The sequence below is a fragment of the Myripristis murdjan genome, chromosome 10 (assembly GCF_902150065.1).
Source record: "Myripristis murdjan chromosome 10, fMyrMur1.1, whole genome shotgun sequence".
In the NCBI taxonomy this organism is placed as follows: Eukaryota; Metazoa; Chordata; class Actinopteri; order Holocentriformes; family Holocentridae; genus Myripristis; species Myripristis murdjan.
In genome coordinates this window covers 33,708,829-33,723,742 of record NC_043989.1, presented here as the reverse complement: position 1 = coordinate 33,723,742, position 14,914 = coordinate 33,708,829, and the positions used below count along the sequence as shown (strand labels likewise).

Sequence of the window (14,914 nt, the reverse complement as noted above, 5' to 3'; positions counted from 1 at the left end):
ATCACATTCAGAAAGCTGCCAGTGTTGCGACAGTCAATTCTACATTTTCATAACCATTTTAAATAATGTGTCACTCTGACAGGTTACCTGCACAATCCACTGTGAACTAAGGGGGCAGTTCACCTGTTTTTAAACATTTTTTTTTTTTTATTTCACTTCCCCCTAGTTGTTATGTAAGACAGTAGTGGTGTTATCTTCCTCCCATCATCACATACCCAGGCAATGATACCATGTAATAGCAACATCAGGGTTTAAATCAGATATCATCCCTTTTCTCTGTCCCATCTTTCCTGCTTTTATTCAGCAAATACACTCTAATAAATCACACACATTTAGAGAAGATTATATTAAATACTTTACAGGATATGTACTTGTAATTGTAGCTAATTGCCATATCTTGCTTCCTTTTTCAAAAAAAAAAAAAGCTTTGCTTTTCACTTTATTAAGTACAAGATTAATCCACTCAAACTGTTAAATAAACAAAGTTTGAGTTTGATTATGTATTGCAGATTTTTTGCAGTCTGAAATAGCTTTAAAAAGTTGACTTTTTTTCAAAAACAGCCAACAGGGGGGTTGTTAGTAGGCCTTATTTTTGTTCATGATAAAAATGAGTATTATCATGGTATATTGGCCCACTCAACATCTCTGGCCTTACGAAGCAACACTCTTTTCATAAGATGCTGAGCTCAGAGTTGCACTGAGTGGTTCTGCTGAAGCAGGGTCTCGTATTTGGTGTGAGATTTGAGAGACTGATTTGAGAGAGATTACAGTGTGTTAGCAATCCTGTATATAATCACCAAAACTTTAGTTATGTTATCTTGCTAGATTTCAGCATTGAGGTACTTAAATTCATGATTTTGCATAGGCAAAAAAAAAAAAAAAAAAAAATCAAACAAAAAACAAAAAAAAAAACAAAACAAAACAAAACAAACAAAACAAACAAACAAACAAACAAACAAAAAAAAAAAAACGGGAGAGAGGCTGTGACACTGTGTAACACGAGCTGCTCACTGATATTATACTCTGGACAGCATACATGGGAATGAACTTCAGTATGCTCAATATGTTCACCTCAGTGGCCGGAGGCTAACAGTTAGCATTTTGAACATCCAGCCAGTATCCAGCACTCAGTAACAATGAGAACAAGATAGCCCCACTACTGTCCTACAGAACAGCTAGGGGGAAGTGTAGTAATATCACATTTTTCTAAATGGGTGAACTATCCCTTTAAGGGTGCTATTTCCATATAGGTGCACTGCACAAAGCGTGACCAGTCTCTGGTCCAGTGCCATTTTGGTGTGACACAGCGATGGTTTCCCCTCAGCTGGGTGTATTTGGTGTTTTGGTGGCACACTGTGTGCGGTGGTTGGAGAAGTGCAGTAGTGGGTGTGTTCATATCAGTCTGGCAGGGCATAACTGATTGGTTAAATCAATCCCAGCTCCTGACACACCCACTGATAATATATTTACATCTCAATCCCTTTCCCAAGTGGCATACTTTTCTGCTGCCTAATGCTCAGTTTTTCTTGTAGTCACAGTAACAGAGGTGTTCATTCACTTCTGTGTTTGGCATTGAGCTCACAGTTAGTGCTGCTGTTGGACTGGACTGCATTTTATTGAGAGCTGTTTCTACTATTCTGTCCCTGTCATGTATATAAATAGGGAGGACAAAAAACACCTCTCAATATAATGTAGGGAGGACAAGACATCTGCAAACTACAACCTCAATAATTGAAACAGAATTAAATTCACACACAATTAAATTTCTCCACAATGTCAACAAAAACTAAATATTATAAACTTTCTTAACAGGTAAAATTTATGGCAGAGCTGTTGCATTTAACTATGTTAGACCTAATAAAGTGGCCACTGAGGGTATATTTTTTCACACTTAGTTATGGTATATTATGTAGAATAGCAGAAAATGCAATGAAAATTCCAAACTTTTTTGTATGTGTGCTGTATTTGTGTCCCCATCACTTTCATTTGATGCCCTTGATCAAAAAGATTATCGCAGAACTTAACCAGAAGCTCTGGGACACAGCTTCTACTAAAACCACAGTATATTGAGCTTCACAAAACTGGTTTTTATAGCACGGCTGCTGTTCAGGAACCGCTGTCAGCCATGGAGTTTTGAAATTAATAAGCTGCAATGAAACCCAAAAAGACAAAGATGATTCGTGGACAACTCTAAGCAGTGATATAAGAAAAGTGAAACGTTAAACTGAAAATCAATTCCAACATAAAATTCCAATATCATGTTGCTAAGATCTTTCATAGTTCAATCAATACTTGTCAGCAAGCTAGAAATGAGTGATCCACAGTATCAGTCTATAATCCACTCCACTGACAGCAAATGAAACACTGACTCTGAGGACTTGTGGAATGATTTTTTTATATATATATATATACACACACACACACATACACACACCTTGGATGAAAAAGTCTACCCACAACTTTCTCTCCACCCACTTCCTGCACAAACCAGTGTTGTTAGATATTCCTAAAATAATTGCAATGGTCTCTTGCAGGGTGTTCTAACTGCATTTGCTCTAAGACACAAAATACACACACCTTTTTAGTGTTAAAGGCTGCAGATGTATCTTTTTACAGCTGAATCTCCTACAGCATAATATGGATTTTCACATTAAAAAATGTCTATGTGGTAGGCGATATTAAATTACATTAAATCTATTAAAAAATGTTCTTTACACAGATGTGTCATACACTTTACTTACTTACAGGGTGCGAACAAGGTTTTGTGTTTCAATATGTGGTGTAAAATTATTGAATAGATTAGTGATGGAGTTACAGCAATATTCAAACATGACCCAGTTTAAAAAGATGTACAAACACATGAGATTCATGAGGTACAGGGGAGAGGAGGGGGGTTGATACTCACCAGGTGTTTTCAGGGATTATAGTTTTTCTATTTGTAAATAACAATTTTTAATATGTAAATAGCTGGATATGGGCATGTGGGGTATTTACAAGGTATACACATATACTGTATACTCTATGATATCATATATTTATATATTTATAATGGGGTAATATTGTCATGTGTGGTGGAGCAGCTTTAATATCTTAAACTAGAAAATAAACACAAGGAATACCAGGAACACTAGAAATGGACACAGAAATGACAATGAGCAGACAAAGAACTGAACTAAAAACAGGACTTAAATACACAAGGAAGTAATAAGGTAACAAGACACACCTGGGGAAGGAAGTGGAACACAGAACTGGAGAACAGAGGATAGGCTATGGAAAACACTCAAAAACAAACAAACAAACAAACAAAAAAAACAAAAATAAAAAAACAAAACAAAGCTGTATTAATAAGGTCAACAAACTACAACTCAGTGTTTTTTTGCTTTCTGTTAATCTAAATTAAATGTTGGATTTGGTTTCATAGTGAGATTACTATGAAACCAAATGAAACCACAAGAATTGGATTGCAAACGATCAGATTCTTTTGAACAGCTCTTTAGTACAAACGATGAGAACCGAGTCATAGCTGAGAACCATTCTTCCTGTAATACTGCTACTACTATTACTAATACTACTAATAATGATAATTGTTGTACCAATAACTAATCACAACTAATAATAATAATAGCACTTTTCAAGAAGTAAGCACAATTGCTTGACAAGATGAGAAATTTCAAAATATTAGCAGCAGAACAATCACAACATTAAGGAACAATTGCAAGAGTAAACTATATACACACACGTTAAAAACACTATTAGTTGTTAGGAAAAGCCAGTTTTATGGCTCCGCCCACATGCCCCTGCCTGTCCTAATCCAGTCCCCTTTACATGAAGTGACTAAGAGCAGTCATAGGGCCCACCTGGATTCTGGAAATACTCCCCCTACTCTGCCTCTGACTGACTAACTGTAACCCTAAACCCACACTAACCCTAACCCTAACCAACCTAAACCAAAGGAGGCAATGAGTGGCAATGAGTACTCGCCAGTCAGAGGCAGAGGGTATTACTGGGTGGATGGGGTCGTCCAATCAGAAAACACAACAGCATTTGGGTGCTCTTCAGCAATAAAGGCAATGATAAAGTGGAATGCAGTATTTGCAAATCAAAAATATCATATAGTATCAATAGAGCCAGTCTTTTGAACAGCTCTTCGAAAAAAATAGTAGCATAAGAGTTAGAACATCATGTAAATCAACATTTAAATACTGATTATTGAAAATTTTGAAATAATTGTCTGGGACTAAAATAAGTCGATTCCCACTGGGAAGGATGGTACAAGACCAGCCCTCCATTTATAGATGTGTTGAAAAGTGACCAATTTTTCCCCCCCACCTAAATCTGGTGTCCTCAGTGATCATATTAAAAGCTAAGACTGTGGCCTGCTCTGTGAAAATGTCCCATTAGCTGCCTGCTGACTTTCATCTCAGTACACCAGTGTCTAATGTCAACCTCAGCAGGTGGTGAAACCTGGAAAAGATTAACAAATTGTTCTGATTATATTTCATTTTTAGCGTATAATATCATGTTAAGAAATGTGTTTGTGGTGGATTACACATCTCCAAACTGTTTAAAGAATTGATTTGCAGGTTTTTTTGTGTCTGCTCAACGTTTAATTTTATTTGGCAGATGGATGATAACACAGATTTGGATGGAAGGTGGTCAGTTTTGGTTATGATCAGTGATGCTGTTTAGGGCTGATTTATTTTTCCTTAAAGCTTCAGATTTTAAGAGTTTAAAGGCAATGATCCCTAATTTTGCTCTATCCATTTAATGTTCTACTCTCCTCAGATTAATTAATAATTTTCGCCAGATTTCTAAGAGTACTTTGAAACAACAGACCTTGTCAACACATTGAACTGAAAAATAAAGGAAGATATGTGGCTTCTGGCTTTGCTTTAATGGTGTAGAGGCTGATCACCTTGTCCCCCTAATGGACAAAGGTTGCTGTTTGTAGGGGATTGGATGCTACTGGTGGTATGGAGTTGGTTGCAGCTTATTTGTTTTCCAGGGTGGAGGCAAGGCTCTTCACTTGGTTGTGATGCCATGTGTAACATCTTTGGGTAAGGCGTACTTTACACCCTGTGAGAATGTGTTTGAGGGAGGCTGGCGTAGAACAAAGGGCACATCCTGTATCTTCACCAAGCCAGATGATGAAAATTAACTGGTGTTGGAATGATGTTGCATGTAGCTTTGAAGGTAACAGTTGCCTCGCTTTTATGGCCCACATAATATAATGCTATATAATGATCCTGGGGTGCAGAATAAAGACGTTTGGCAAGTCTGTGATCATAGCCATAGTCCAACCCTGTCTCATGGGATTTCATGCAATAGTCTGAAAATTTAATCTACAGATTCATGTCCATGGAGAAATTTTCCTTTACTTCAAGTGACTAAAGCCACCTGCAGAAGGCACTAAATTTGGGTAGCTATGGACAACAACAAAGTATATCCAGGTGGGGAAAGGTTAGGTTTAGGCCTAAAAACCGCTTGATTAAAGTCAGGGAATGGTTAAGTTTAGGCACCAAAACCAGAAACTGCACATGGTCTCGGTCTATGAAAACAAACACTAGTCTCTCTTTGAACTTGAACCTTGGTCTCCTCAGTGAAAGTTGTGTTAATTGATCCATCCACCACACCACCTACCTCCTAATGTGAACTTTGTGGCTCTTTATACTGCCTCATGTGGTACAAGCACTAAATATACTTCCAACTGAAATCCATTACTTTTGAAGTCATGAAAAAAATGGGCAATTTGTGCATGGACACAAAGCTATAGATTACATTCTCGTGACTATATGACAAACTGCCAAGAGGCCGGCCTACCTAGCCAGCTATGAGGTTACTGAGGTCCAGACCTCGGTAATTATGCCTGGGACATGTTCAAAAATAAAACTGGAGCTATGTAAATGTATGAATGATTGGGGTTTGAAAGACATTAGTTAGTGATACATGCTGTGAAGACGTTATTCTTATGTTTGCTTCTTCATGAAAATGTAGCTGTGCGCATAGTTCCAATAATTTTTTCTGTTGGATGTCTCTCTCTATCATCACTGTGAAATCTGAGATATTTTCCAGTATTATTTTTCCACATATTGATAGTTAAATTCACCTCCAACTTCCACAATGTGGTATTGTTGATGGAAGTAGTCATATTTACATAAGTCTACAGAAAACATTTTTTTTCCTAATAGATTTTCTCATATTTACAGTGGATTATTCTTCACCATTGCGATCTCTGTCTGCACACTTCATTTAATACAATTTTACTGGACCATTTTTGAAACATTACAAGTCACCGTCAGTGGTCAACATGTTGAATGAAACATACCACAAGCTACACTTTACATTAAACTTCCTACAGAGCAGTTGTGCATATTTCAGTATACACTAACACTGTGCAAAGCAAATGTTACCTCAGGGACTATTTCTTCAGCAAAGAGACCATTTCACTTCCCCCAAGTGAAGTGATCAAAACACAACAGTGCTGCTGCTTTTAGGACGCCTAATGTGGAGGACTTTATTATGGTGAGGGAAAACTGGTGTGAAGAAGGTTTGAAGTCTCTGAAAGTTCATTTTCATATCATAGTGGAATGAATGGAAACCAATGGCTAGCTACAAGGGAGGAAAAATGATATGGCAGTTCTAAAACATGACTACTTGCATTGGGAAAAGATTAACACAAACTGGAAGAACATTTTGTAGATATTTTGCTAAACATACAAAATCACTGAGATGGTCCTTTTAGGCTGCTTAGAATAGTAAAAAAAAAAAAAAAGAAGTAGGATCAAATGCGTGTTTTAATTTCTTTACCAATATAATTTAATTTCTATTATTTCCCCCCTTAAATTATGTATTTCTTATGGTTCTGTTTGTTTTTATTAGATGTGTTACATGTTCTAAATAAACAAATAACAACAATCAAGGCAAGGCCTTAGGTCAGGGGCTCCAGTTCAGCCCAACAACAAATCAATTGAGGGAATAAAGAGTAAGGGAGCACATGGAAGGGACTTCCCAGCATGGTGATAGCTGCATGTGGATAGTGTACATCAGGAGGGGAGAGTGGGCATGACGCTAGTGCTTTAGGTAATAGACTAAGGCCTGATACGCTATTCCAGTTAATAGTCTAATCCAGCCCCATCCCTGCTCTCTCCAGGTTATAGCCCTCTTCCTGCCATAGCCTATTCACAGAGATAATAAACGACCATGATGATAGGCTGTATATTCCTCCTTGGCCTGATAAGACACTGGCAGGGAAATGAAATTCTGCTTTTGTTGAAACATTATGATTTATGGATTTGGAGCACAGCGCTTCGTAGCCTGCACTAGTGCGTATTTGTTGTGTGTGTGTGTGTGCGTGCATGTATGTGTGTGTGAGTGTGTGTCTGTGTGTGTGTCCCTGTCTGTGCAAGTGTATGCATGTGCGTGACTGTATGCAATATGTATGATGTGTGTGTGTGTGTGTGTGTGTAATGAGGAGCACTGAGCTGTTAGCTTATTTAATCCAGCCGTGTTTACACTATATAACTGTGTTTGTAACCCCCCAGTTCCACTGAATCACAATAATAAATCCATTTTACATTTCTCACCATGGAATAAATTCAATAAATGAAGAAATTCATTGGAAGGTCAAACCACTAATCTTTTTACAACAGGCCTGACTAAGAATATTGAGATCTATACCACTATTACTACTAATAACAACACTAATAACACTAATAATATCAGGACTATTATTTAGAGAGCGGGAAAAGGGAGAACAGCTGTCGCCGACTGATAGAGGGCTCTTACACACACACACACACACACACACACACACACACACTCACTCACTCACACACAACTTGGAGAAGCAGGAGAACAATTATGCCATGGCAGTATTTTTAACACATTTTCTGCTCTTCATATCCTATTAAGGTGATGTGTACGTGTGTGTGCGTGTGTGTTTGTGTGTGTGTGTGTGTGTGTGTGTGTGTGTGTGTGTGTAAAATGGTGTAGAGGTAGGGGCATCATCACTCAATTGACCTCAGGGTCAAACCACTTGACCTTTGACCCCCCTGAGGCTCGCCGCCACACAGCCGCTCAGAGAGAGAGATGGGGGAGAGAGAGAGAGAGAGAGAGAGACAGAATAAAAACAGTGTGAATGTAGACATTATTGCTCTTTCACCTTTAATTCATCAGTTTATTCTTTTCTTTTCGGCCCATAAAGGGCCTGTTTTGAAAGCGAACACAAAATGCTGCCTTGTGCCAGAGAGGAAGTGTGTGTTTGCTGGAAGTGACGTGAGTCACCTTCAGCCCCCCGCCGTGACACCGAGCCGCAGCTTTTGCTCTCTGTCAGGCTTCATTTGTACACATTTGTTCCTTTCTCCAGTTATTACAAGTACTTTTTTTTCCTGAAAGATCTTATTCAACTCTTTAACAAATTAACCTTATTTCTTTATATTTAGAAACTTTTTGGTAATTTTATTGTAATGTAATTTTACATATATAATTATAATAATTTTGTATTTCCTTTTCTTGTAATTGATTTTTTTGGCTAATTTTCTGGCATTCATCCCGCCATTTTCTTGCCATTTTGTTCATTTTTTGTGGTAATTTTTATATTCTGGTCCTCTTTTCCCACTCCTTCTACCCCTGCTTTTGTTCAAAAATGCTTCTCTGCAATTTTGTGGCAAGTTCATGGTAATTTTCTTGCTAGTTTTTTTGTTTTTGGTTTTGTTTCAAATTTCAGGGTAAGTTTGTGGTAAGTTGATGGTAATTTGGTTGTCATTCATTTTTAAATATATAATACTTTTTTTTTTTTTTTAATTGAATTTTCTTGGGTTTCAAAGCGTTAATCTCACCTAAAACAGCCATGTTGGATATTTCCTCCTCAACCCGTTATTAATTAAAGCATTTGTGGAAGCTGTTGTCAGTGGAACTGGAGGCCAAACCATGTACACTCCCAGTGGGAACAAACAACATAAATGCAGAGGTGCTGCATTCTTTTTTCCTCACCTGACCACCATCTTATCTCCTCACCTTCTTTAAATGGCTGTTTGCATGATAATCATGCAGCAAGCTTTGCAGTGGGAAAAAAAAAAATAATTATTGCAATTTCTTCTCGTGTGCCTGAAATTACATTTTATCGCTGTCCAACAAAAAATGATGTATCTCCAATTTAGGTGATTTTCATGTTTTAACTTAATTTGAGTATTTACATGTCCTACTATGTCTTCAGAAAATTCTTCAGCCCTTTGAGTTATGCAATCTTTACAAAACTAGTTATAATAAATTAAAAAAGGTATAGTTGTCATCTTGGAGAGTTTTCTTTGGCCAGCAGCAATTTATTTCTTTGTGTTTTTAATGTAATTTGATACCAATACCTGTAAGGCATCATGACATTTTTCTGCTAAAACAAGCGTTTGCCATAGTTTCCCAGTATTCCCCTGTCAGAGGGGTTTAAATGACAGCATTGTCCAAGACTATCACTGAGATCTTTTTGGTACTTCTGTTTTCGTTTGACAAGGTGGATTTTGATCATTTTTGATGTGGAAATTTTTATCCTTCCTCCTTACATAAAAAAGTTTTTTTTTTTTTTTTCTTTTTTGGTTTAAAACTGCAGATTCAAAGAATAGAGTAGCCTAATTTTGAAAAAAACTTGAAGGGAGTTCTAGGAAAAATAAAGTGTATCTTGAAAATAAGACTGAGTTTAAAAAAGTGAAGGGGTACAGAGACTCCAAAAGGACCTATCGTAAAAACTAGTGTTGGACGGGGTTACATGGAGGAGTGTTACAAACTCGTGGATGGTGTGCAGTGTCATAGAGCTGCAAACCAGCACACTGGGACTGAAGTCAGACACAGCACCTCTGGAGCCAGTGGCCAGAAACCCGGCGCCACAAATGTTCCAGGTCAAACTGGTGCACATGTGGGCCACTTTGTGAGCTAGCACCTTGAGTCTAAGAATCCGAACAGGACTGGTTCAAGAAGCAGACGTGTTTGGGTTGAAAAAAGGTGTTCTTGTCCTACAGCACCTCCTCCCTCTCCGCTCACTGACTCCCCTCTCACCTCCACATTACTCCTCGTGCTCCCTGTGTTGAACCACTGAACCTCCAGGTGAGCTGCTGAACCACTGCAGTCACTACACTTGCCGGCGACTCCCTGCATCACCTCCCTCTGCCTTCTCCTCATCCTTCATTTTTACCATCTCCCGCTTCGTTCCTCTCCTTCTTCCACGACTCACTTCATTCTCACCTCTGCTTTCTCCCTCCCTTTGCCCGTCCCTTCCCTCCTCCTCCTCTTTACATTTACCTTGCCCCCTTTCCTCGCTTCCCCTCGTTCCTCCTTCTGCTGCCTTCCCATATCACCTCCCTCCCTCCCTCCTCATCTCTGTCGCTGTTGGCAGCCTATTTAAATGCTCCATTGGAGAAGGATTAAGGTTTATGCAAGGTCAGTGTGGGATGTGATAATTATAATCACAGCTTTTTGCCTGGCCAATGACGGCCATTTGTTATTCTCAGCTCACTGACTTCAGAAGCCCCTAGGGGGGAGCTGGTGGGAGGTGTTGACAAGAGGCTGGCTGATTTACTGGGCCTCCTCCTCCTCCTCCTCCTCCTCCTCCTCCTCTCTCAACATAGTGCCGGCTTTTTGCTCTGCATGTATCACCCCCTCTCTCCTCTTTTATCCCCCTCCTCCTCTTTATCCTCTCTCCTCGCTCACTATATCCCTCCCTCTCTCTTTTCTTGTTGACATATTCATCCACCTGTCACCTCTCTCTTCCTCTCCATGAGGTAACCTTCCTTTACTCCCCTTCTCTTCCTCCCTTGCTTCATTCTTTTTTTTTAACAGGGCATTTGTGCTTTATAGAGAATTTGTTGCATTTCTTAGGATAGAGACAGAGAGAGGGGTTGAAATGACAGAGTCCAAAATTGAACCTCCTGAAAAAGACATGCCTTAATTATATGACAAACATCAAAGGAAAAATTCATTAACCTTGTTTAAAGGCAGGGATTGGTGGCTTCCATTGTATGTTTGCTGCTGGTTTGGCTGTTTTAGGCCAGAACTTCACTGGTAAATTCCCCACATGAGATGCAGCGTGGCTACAAAGGGGGTTGAAAGACCATTCCAGTGATGCTGTATGTTTAGCTTTATATCTACAAAATGTATAAACTTTATGTTCCTGCTAATTTTCACCCAAGCCAGCAGTCGGATTTTTGAGCTCACATCATTTTTCCTCCCTTTTATCCAGCCATTGGTTTCCACTCGTTCCACTACGATATGAAAATGAACTTTCAGAGACTTCAAACTTTATTCACATCAGAATTCCATCACTGTTATAAAGTCAATTGTCAAACGTAACCTGGCTCATTTTAAATTGATCTGAAATCTAATGAGTACAGATGCAGCTGCACATTCACATGCAACTGATTAAGAGATGAACGAATCTTTTCAGGAAGTGACTGAGTTCAGTTTGTTCAGCCAGAAGGTTTGTTCTTTTCAATGAATCATTTGTGAACAAAACAATACCAATAACAAACCCAATGAGTCTGCCTCCGTCTCTGAGGCGGCTCCTTTGGTGCGGAGTGATACAGCCAGTGCAGAAGTTACCAGATCTTTCTGCATGTTGATAACTGGAAAAGTACAGTTTGACACAGTAATTTGAGCAAAGCAGTTGTCTGTGTGCACTCAGTTATCATATGTGAAGTTACGCTTCAGAGAGTGACACTTGTAAAGCGATGTTAAACCATCCCTGATAGATTAAAGTGGTTATTTTATAAGAATGTTAACCGGTGGGGGGGGTGGGGGGGTGGGGGGGGCGGTTCTTATTCATGCCTTTTAATGACTTCAGCTGGTGTAAATTGTGTCACTGGCAGAATTGATTTACCGTGTCATAACATATACTTTATCTTCAGATGAGTGAGACATAATAAATTTCTTTTCCAAACTGCACTAATTAAATGTTGCTCTCTAAAATGAATGATATGCGGTCTCTCTGTTGTGTAGCACAGTAGTGGTTCTATCTTGCTCTCATTGTTACTGAGTGCTGGATACTGGCTGGATGCTCCAAATGCTAACTGTTAAGGTGTGTTCACACGGGACGCGATAACGCAAATTTGCGCGTCAAGTTTACATTAAAAGTCAATGCAAAGATGCGATCACACGTGATTTCGGGCTGGGCGGCGCGTTTGGCGCGATGGCGTGAAGCGTCATTGCGTCGCGTTGGGCGCTTTATCGCGTCGCGTTGGGCGCTTTATCGCGTCGCGTTGGGCGCTTTATCGCGTCCAACGCCTCATCGCGCAAGTTGAAAAATTTCAACTTTTGATGCGACATTGCGTGATGCTTTGACACGATAGCCAATCAGTGTTGATATTCTCCCTACGTCACCTATGTCAAGCGCTGCCAAAGGAAATCGAAAAATGGAGGACAATATTATTGTTGCCGTGTGCCAGCTGCCGGGCTTCCGGGCTGTCGTGTGCCGGTTGCCAGGCTGTCGTGTGCCGGCTACCGGGCTGCCGTGTGCCGGCTACCGGGCTGCCGTGTGCCGGCTACCGGGCTGCCCTGTGCCGGCTACCGGGCTGCCGTGTGCCGGCTACCGGGCTGCCCTGTGCCGGCTACCGGGCTGCCCTGTGCCGGCTACCGGGCTGCAGCTATTGGATGTAATTTACTATTAACCATGCTAGCGGTAACGTTAACCCGGCATATCTGTCTCGCTACGTGTGTGCGTCTTGTCAGTGGATGTGTGTCGCCACAGATGGAAAAGTCTGCGGGACACCAACATCAGGGAGAGGAAAGAGGGAGAGAGGAGGGCGGGTTCGCATCAACGCATCCATCGCGCGATAGACGCGATTGAGGAAATAAATGATTCCATGGTCACGCGACGCGTTTCGGGCGTTACGCGCGATTAAATCGTGTTCATCGCGTCCGGTGTGAACACGCCTTTAGCCTCCTGCCACTGAGCTGGACTTCCCCCCAGCTAACAACAAACTCAGACTTTGTTAATTTAACAATTTTAGTTATTTTTAAGAATGTAAGCTAGGGGGGAGTCCAGTAGCACCACTACTGTCCAACACTGTGTGTGTGTGTGTGTGTGTGTGTGTGTGTGTGTGTGTGTGAAAAAACAACTTTTTTTGTTTGTTTGTTTTTAATGGATGAACCATCCCTTTAACACCACTTCCTGGCAAAATCGGACACAACCTGCACCAAAACCAAAGCTGGTCGTGGAGCAGCAGAATGCACATAGAGACAAATGCAAATGAGCCCCAGCTGCTGAAGGATGTGTCATGGTGTGCCACAGTGTGGACATGCTGCTGCCCAGTGGGAGCTGTGGCTCCAGGCTCTGTGCTGCTGGGGTCTGGGTCCTTCCTCAGAGGGCGTCTCACTGCTGTTCTGTCATGAAGAGGTCACCGTCAGGTTTGCCTGGGTGTTCTGGGGATACAAACGTGTGATGCTCTAATCTCAGGCCTTCAGCTTCACACTGGTGCTGTACATGAACCAGATCTAACCCAACCTCCATCCATCATGCCTCCAGTCAGCCAACGCTGCAGGCTATGTTTGACTGGTCAGGGAGGCTAGGGAATAGATTGGGAGACTCTCTCTCTCGCTCTCTCTCTCTCTCTCGCTCTCTCTCTCTCTCACACACACACACACACACACAGACACACACACACACACACACACACACACACATACAAGACTAGTCATGACTGAGGATCACAGTGTTTTCTAGATGACTGGTATTAGAATGTGAACCAGCCCAGCAGAGAGGACAGAGAGAGAGAGGAGCAGAGAGACAGTGGGAGAGAATCGTGGACTGGGGTCAGATGGGGATTTGGCTGAATGACTCCTTGTAAGCCCAGGCACCATGGCTAAGCTGTCAGTCTCAGAGGTTCCAGGCTTGAATCCCTGGACTGGCTGGAGAAAGTGAAACAGCGACTGCTGAGGTGCCCATCAGCGGCGTCATGCCCCTTCAAACTGAGTGGGCAAGTGCCCCCTGACTTTTTTAATCTAAATAAAACCGGATTGGACAAATCAGTTGTACATGAAGCATAGACTAATTCTTTTCTCTAAAAATGTGGCTCCAATACAGGATTTGGTTAGGTTTAAGCCTGATCCCTGTCTGTACTGCTTCATTCCATTTGAGTCATGTCTCCTTTGAAACAGAGAGCGGTGGCTTGTGGTACTTTTTGCCCCAAAAGTTGCCTTACAGGCAGCACTTCTTAACCCTCACCTTATCCACAGTTTGGAGGGCAGTGCTGCACAGTCAACATTGGGAGCAAAAAAAAAAAAAAGAAAAAAGAAAAAGAGAGAAAGAAAGAAAGTATAGAGCAGTGTTGGTGTATCCAGTGCCTTCTTCCTGATCAAGCAGGGGGAAAGATATCATTATCTGGGTGGGTGGGATCTTAAATATACTCCTAACCGTGGGGAAATCTGTTGCCCAGGGTTGCCAAATGATGCCTGCTGGTATTCCAAGACTCAGCCAAGTCCCACTGGAAACCACTGCTTCTACCAGCTCACTGTCCAGTGCCTGTACGCTGGCCAGCAGAATTCCTGGCAGGGAAGATCCACGCTGCTGGAGTCACAGCCGACTGGTACTATTGCACAGAACTTAACTTTGGATCAGTGTTGATGCAGTGTTCAAATAAATACTGACATACAAGCCAAAAAAAAAAGTCTGTGATGAAAAAAATCTAATTCTTTACTGTTATCTACAGTCATATGTCATCCATTTCATTCAATAAAGGACAAAAGTTATTAAGAATTCAGTCCAGTCTCATGGTAGTAGATGGAAACTTTGTGGGGAGCAGAGCTTTGGTTTACACTTGGCCCTTAGAGATCTGATTCAGGAGAAGACCTCATCAGAAAGCTTTAAGCCTCAGTGTAATCAACATTGTATCTAGCAACATCCAACATCCATCTTAACTTAACTTAACTTAACTAATGG

General features: G+C 40.9%; 1 long non-coding RNA gene across 2 annotated transcripts in view; it reads left to right on the top strand.

Annotated features, from left to right (window-relative positions):
* The window catches only part of LOC115366734 (uncharacterized), a 38,300-nt gene extending 23,658 nt beyond the window's left edge, over positions 1-14,642 (top strand). For both annotated transcript variants that reach the window (XR_003928858.1, XR_003928859.1), the window contains exon 4: positions 14,412-14,642. This is a non-coding gene — a long non-coding RNA (uncharacterized LOC115366734). The remainder of the gene's footprint in view (positions 1-14,411) is intronic.
* The last annotated feature ends 272 nt before the right edge of the window (positions 14,643-14,914 follow it).